This window comes from Lepus europaeus, chromosome 11 (genome assembly GCF_033115175.1).
Source record: "Lepus europaeus isolate LE1 chromosome 11, mLepTim1.pri, whole genome shotgun sequence".
In the NCBI taxonomy this organism is placed as follows: domain Eukaryota; kingdom Metazoa; phylum Chordata; class Mammalia; order Lagomorpha; family Leporidae; genus Lepus; species Lepus europaeus.
In genome coordinates, this window is record NC_084837.1 from 79,530,304 (window position 1) to 79,536,303 (window position 6,000).

The 6,000-nt window shown below is 47.4% G+C and overlaps 1 long non-coding RNA gene across 1 annotated transcript in view; it reads left to right on the forward strand.

Annotated features, from left to right (window-relative positions):
* LOC133769576 (uncharacterized) overlaps positions 1-1,926 on the forward strand; it is a 159,985-nt gene extending 158,059 nt beyond the window's left edge. Inside the window, exon 4 of the long non-coding RNA XR_009867211.1 lies at positions 1,597-1,926. This is a non-coding gene — a long non-coding RNA (uncharacterized LOC133769576). The remainder of the gene's footprint in view (positions 1-1,596) is intronic.
* Positions 1,927-6,000: the final 4,074 nt, after the last annotated feature.

Below are 6,000 nucleotides of genomic sequence, written 5' to 3' on the forward strand. Positions count from 1 at the left end.
TGTTCAGGACAGAAATGGAACTGGAATTGAACTTGTATGGTAAAAAAGAATTTGTCTGATTCACGATTGCAAGCCTTCTGCTCTTTCTGCTAAAGGGTTTTAATATATGTTAAACATCTCATTACAATTGAAGAAGATTGCAAAACATGAACCCAGAAAATCTGGCCCTGTAATTTAAAAAGTAAAGGAAGGAAAGAAAGGAAAAAAAAACTCCCATATTTTGACTCTTGGAAATATTTTTAGCAGTTCGTAAAAGTGAGAAAAAGACAATCCTAACTATCAGTGAAGTTCTTTATCAAGTTAACACCTAGTTAAAACAGGTAATGGAAGCCTTATAAATACGAAATCCAGACTCTCAATAAACTCACTACCACCAGATGTGGACTGAGATACACACCAGTCTGGGAAGCTGGCCACCATAAACCCTCTGAGAGCCATAGAGGAGTCATATAACCATCTCACTCCATGTGATCACTGGTCTTTTACAGCGTTGCCCTGCCTTTGGCTGAGTAGAGATATCTCCATTAATCTACTCCTAACTAAAAGGATGCGTTTTCTCATTTTCATTTAGACATATTTGAAAATAGGAAAGAGATCGATCAATACACTCATCTTTCTGCAATCATTTGAGAGACCAAAATGGCCATGGTGGTAATATATGGCATGTACAATGTGAATCCGTAAAAGCTTCTGGTCTTTCAAGGTTATTACAGAGACAACCATGGGAAGTAATAAAGCTGCGTCGTTTATTTAAAGTGAAGGACTTAATCTTGTCTCTCTTGGTACTTCCTCTCCTTTCTCTATTTTCGAAGTGCTGACTAGATGATATGGAAGAAAAGAAAGGTGCCAATTTCAAACCCTCAAGAAGTCCGTTTGGTGAACTGATGTTAGATAAAATCTATCAACTATTTCAGAAATAAAAATTAGTGGTATTAGCTTTCACACTGATGCCAGACTTAAGCCTTGACATGTGTCATTTTGTTTAAGTATCAGTGCAGAAATGACACAAAAGACACCTGTCTTCCCACTGAGACTGACAGAACTCCTAGGAGAGCTGCATTATTTGGACCCTAGAAAGTTGATGCTTTGCATAAAGTTCACTGCAGCTGTTTATACCTCCGATGTACTGTGAAATGTGATTGCTAAATCTGGTTTGGAAAAATCAGAATGGGTAAAATATACTGTGAAATAGAATTTCCAATACTATTTGGGAAAACAGACAAACAACCTGTAAAAACACATGCATCTGATACTCTTTGGGGTGAAGGCTATGATGAGAACCGACAGGTTCTATAACATTTTTCTTGTTGTCTTTTCCCACTGCCCTCAGCTAGCCTGTGAGGAGACAAAGAGCAGGTTCATGTCAACATCTGGCTAGTGTCCAGACATGAGCAATAATGCTCTCCACCCACACACAGGTGCTGCCATGTGAAATGTCTGGATGCCACATGGCACAGCCTAACAGGGTATGCCTTGGAGGCAATGGGTGCGCCCTGTGCTCTGGTCCATTGCATCCACGGGCACAATCCCAGAGTGACACATGGAATGGAGGAATCTTCACTTCCAGCCAACTTGTAACTTTTGTCTGTTTTTCAGGAAATACAGCGACCACAGCAGTCGTCCCTGCTTGTGTGTCCCCTGGAAACCTGGGAAAAGCAGGAGGAGGAGAGGGGCTTCAGTACACAGCTACCAAGAGCCTGCTTCCCAGGAAATGGAGAACTTGTGCTCTGTGAGTAAACCATCTAAACCCCACCATGAACAGGATCAGAGGGCCAGCTCCAGAAGTCACTGCCGCATGGGATGGTCTGTAGCATTGATCCATGTGGGCTGGGCTCATCCTTGCAGCCATCTCTTTCACCATTCTTTTTTTTAAAGACATATTTATTTATTTGAAAGGCAGAGATACAGAGAGGCAGAGTGATAGAGAGAGAGGCCTGCCATCTGCTGGGTTCGTTCCCCAAATGGCTGCAATGGCTGGAACCGGACAGATCCAAAACTGGTAGTCTGAAGCTTCTTCCAGGTCTCCCACATGGGTGCAGGGGCCCAAGCACTTGGGCCATCTTCTACTGCTTTCCCAGGCCAAAGCAGAGAGTTGGATTGGAAGAGGAGCAGCTGGGACTAGCACCGGCACCCACATGGGATGCCGGCACTGCAGGAAGTGGCCTCACCCGCTCTGTCACAGCACTGGCCCCTCTCTTACTATTCTGAACAGTGCCAACGCTCCAGCCCTTGGACACTCTTTTCCCATTCGATTCTGTGTGTGCTGGTGGGTTTGCCCCGCCCCCCATCTCCCAGCAATGTGATCCCCTGAAGTCTGGATTATGCATCTCCGTATACTAGTGCCAGCCTCAGTGTTTGAGATGCAGTATGAATCAAATAAACAGGTTCTGTTTGCACGAAAGAATGAATGAGGAAGCATGAGAAATAACACTGTGGTCTGCGTGGGCCCTCAGGTTTAAAACACAGCTGAAGGAAGTCTAGTCCAATCCAGTGTTTCCCTAAGTGTGATATGCAGAACCTAAGTGCCTTTGGTATACTTTGCTCTCTTTCCCTGTAAAGAATAGAAGTTGGCAGGGGTATGCTATGGTAAAATAAGTTCAGGAAATTCTGGCTAGTGTATGTTCCTCCTAAAGAATTATGCATGTTTGGGTTAATCCTCCACCTGCAGTGCCGGCATCCCATATGGGTGCCAGTTCTCATCCCGGCTGCTCCTTTTCTAATCTAGCTCTCTGCTGTGGCCTGGGAAAGCAGTGGAAGATGGCCCAAGTGCTTGGGCCCCTGTACCCATGTGGAGAGACCTGGAAGAAGCTCCGGCCTCCCAGCTTCGGATCATTCCAGTTCTGACTGTTACGGCCATGTGGGGAGTGAACCAGTGGATGGAAGACCCTTTCTCTCTGTTTCTCCCTCTCACTGTCTATAACTCTACCTCTCAAATAAATAAAAATCTGAAAAAAATATGCATATTTCATAAAATTCCTGAGGGAAGTGACAACTGAGAAACTGTTTAAAGATTGGTTTCATCAGACGTGTTAGCAAACTAAAGCCAGCTCTGGAGATTATGTGCTGTTTTATCAGCAATCTCTGATCAGCTGACGGTCCGTTGGAGAAAAATGCCACACAGAGGAGCTTCCATGATAGCGGTGGTTCTCAAAGTGTGTTTCCCACAGCAGCAAGCAGCCAGAACAGCAACAGTATCTGGAAACTTGTTAGAAATACCGAGTTCTGGGTCCCGCCACAGACCTACTGAGTCAGAAACTGGAGGCACAGAGGAGATGCAGCAATGGGCACTTTAACGAGTGCTCCAGGGGATTCCGATGCACACGAAGTGTGAGAACCACTGCACTGCAGACTCTCCTGGTTCTGGGTTGTGTGAGGGCAGGAGAGCTTTATCTGGGAGGTGGGTCAGGAGAAGGAATTGCGGGTGTGGTGGGTCAGGAGAAGGAATTGCGGGTGTGTGGTTAGTCCCACCTCAGATCCTCGGGGTGGGTCTGTCTGTCTACAAGGAGGGGACATTCTGATCTGCCCCCTTGGCAGGCAGGCGGTAAATTCAGCAGGCCGGCATTCTCTGTGGGGGAAGGTATATGGTTTCCAGGGTTGCCTGTGACAAGGTGAGTGACCGTCTAACTCAGAGATGCCCACAAATCTAAAGCCTCAGCTTCCAATAAGGCTATCTTTAGAAGATAACGTTTTGACTTCCGTTTGCCGTCTTCAGTGTTTTGTATCTTGAACAGTTCTGAACTTGAGTGGGGAAGGGAAGCGGAAGGTTTTAGAAGAGTTTCCATGTTGCGAAGCACTCAAGTCAAGGCGGATAGTAACCCTGGAGTCGTACTCGTGGCTGTCCCCATTACTGATGGCGCCTGTAAGATCCCAGTTTTGTTGGCTATCTGGAATGTTATATTTTGGACCATTATATATTTGTGACCATTGGCTGGGCTCTATGTGAGTGAGTTTTGAGATCAGTTAAATTCTAACACAGGTGTGGGAAGCAGAGGCAGGTAGGTCAAAAATCTGCTGTTCCAGGGTCAGTTGTCATTGGAACAAACAAGTCCACAACTAAGATGCGAGTTTGGAAATACTGCACTTTGCCACCTCATCACCCATGTCTTTTTTTTTTTTTTTTTTTTGCCAGGCTGAGTTAGACAGTGAAACAGAGAGACAGAGAGAAAGGTCTTCCTTCTCTTGGTTCACCCCCAAATGGCTGCCATGGCCGGCGCTGCGCCAATCTGAAGCCAGGAGCCAGGTGCTTCTTCCTGGTCTCCCATGCGGGTGCAGGGCCCAAGCACTTGGGCCATCCTCCACTGCCCTCCCGGGCCACAGCAGAGAGCTGGCCTGGAAAAGGGGCAACCGGGACAGAATCCGGGGCCCCAACTGTGACTAGAACCTGGGGTGCCAGCGCCGCAGGCGGAGGATTAGCCAAGTGAGCCACGGCGTTGGCCCACCCATGTCTTAACCTATTAGGAAGGAGCATGCTGAGCCAAGGACCAGTTGCAGGTGGCTCACCAGACCATTTTCCTGTAAAAGGGAGACACAGACACTGCCTTTGGGGTTTCTTTCCATGCGTTCATCAGTGTGGGTCCACCTTCCAGAACCTGCCCGCCTCCAGCATGCTGAGAAAGTAGAGTTCCAGGCAGAGAACTGGCCCAAGCTTCCGGCTGCTGTGAGCCTTGCTTAGAGCAGCTAGCAGCCGCCGTAGATGTCTCTCATCACAATGGCTAACCAGGCCCAGCGGACCCTCTCTCAACTCAGGCTTCCAATTCAAAAGGCAAAACATCCTGACCAAGGGAACTGAAGAGGAGTTATCTAGGGCATTTGATCCTTGTGGTCATTTCGCAGACAAAAATGTTCCATCCATCGCTTTCTTCAAGGGCAGGAATTTGGTACTCAAATTATCCAGCTCATTACAGTACTTCTCTTGGCATTCGCAAAGGAAATTGTTGTGTGTGTCTGTGAGAAAGAGATTTAATGTCTTTATGTTCCTTTGATGCCTGCCTCCCCTGAGTTTCTATAACCACAACCAAGGATACCCTTGCATGCAGTTTTGTAATGTGAAGCCCTGACATAGAATATTGGGATGGGTGTAAGGGGGAGGGAGTGAAACTTTACTTTTCTAAAATTACTTATGAGCTGCCAATTCTGAAAATTAGCCTTTATGTAATTAGTTTTGAATGACAGCAAGCCCAAGCCAGTTAAGATAGAAGAAAGTAGAGAGGTACGAGCACCGTGGGAGTGCGCCTGTCTAATCTCCCGCATATCCCTAACGCTAAGGCTAATCAAGAGAATGTTGCTGCATGAAAGAGTGACTGATTAAGAGGAAACTGGGACGGCTTTTGCAAAGTTGACAAAAGAACGTCAGAACATTTCAAAGTCTCCTCAGAACAGACAGTAAACATGGAGACCTTCCTTGCTCTTTTTTCTGCTTCTCCCTGTGAGACTTATACGGTGGTCATGTTTCAGAAGAGGTGCTCAAAATACCTTACAGGTTTCGAGTGCCGTCCAACCCATAGCTTCGTGTTTAGGAGCAGGGGCTGTGGAGGCAGACCACCTCCGTCGGCATCCACACACCACACACCTGCCCTGGGACTCTGGACAAGCTGTTCCCCTCTTGGTATCCCAGTGAGCTCATCTATAGAATCAGGTCATGGCCGGCGCCGTGGCTCACTTGGCTAATCCTCCGCCTGCGCACCTGCACCCCGGGTTCTAGTCCTAGTCGGGGTGCCGGATTCTGTCTCGGTTGCCCCTCTTCCAGGCCAGCTCTCTGCTATGGCCCGGGAAGGCAGTGGAGGATGGCCCAAGTGCTTGGGCCCTGCACCCGCATGGGAGACCAGGAAGAAGCACTTGGCTCCTGGCTTCAGATCGGCACAGTTCCAGGTATAGCGGCCATTTTGGGGGTGAACAAATGGAAGGAAGACCTTTCTCTCTCTCTCTCTCTCTCTCTCTCTCTGTCTCTCTCACTGTCTAACTCTGCCTGTCCAAAAAAAAAAAAAAAAAAAGAATCAGGTT